The sequence below is a fragment of the Mandrillus leucophaeus genome, unplaced genomic scaffold, assembly GCF_000951045.1.
Source record: "Mandrillus leucophaeus isolate KB7577 unplaced genomic scaffold, Mleu.le_1.0 Scaffold60, whole genome shotgun sequence".
Lineage (NCBI taxonomy): Eukaryota > Metazoa > Chordata > Mammalia > Primates > Cercopithecidae > Mandrillus > Mandrillus leucophaeus.
Window position 1 is genome coordinate 6,931,604 of NW_012106475.1, and position 668 is coordinate 6,932,271.

A 668-nucleotide genomic window follows, 5' to 3' on the forward strand; every position below is an offset into this window, starting at 1 on the left:
GTGTTGAGCATGTCTCATAATCATGCTTCATTTTTAAAAAAGAAATAAGTGAATACGCTATGAAAGAAGACAGCCTTTAAATTTTTCAAAAGTTCTTGGTGGTCTGTGATTAGAAATTTCATCTATATGAAATAACAGTTTTGGAGGACTTACTGTTAAATTCAGGGGTTTTAGGGCCAGTGGAAGTTGGTTAAGCATTCACATCACTCTTAACATTAATCTGATAATCTATTGGGAGTTTAAAGACTCCAAGTACTAAACACAGATTTTCCTCACTATCTATAAAATGAAAGAGGAAAGAAACATTGTACTCAATTTTGTATAAAGCTAATTGTATTCCTTTTTTTAAATTTTTATTTATATATTTATTTTGAGGTAGTTCACTGCATTTTGAACAAGGACAACTGTCAGAGAAGATCCTGTTTGAATCAAGCAGATATCTCCCCCATGGCTGCTTCTGGGTCTGCCCTCTGCAACCACGTGGAATAAGTCTTATTCCAGTTCTAGAGGACAACTTTTCAAGAATTAAAAAAATCACCTCCAAATGAATGCATTTTTACTAAATGAAAATAGCTAGAGATGCTATTTAAAAAAAAAAACTTTACCTTCTCACCAACCTTAAAATAAGAAGCAAAATAATTTTGGCATATATATATATATATATATAT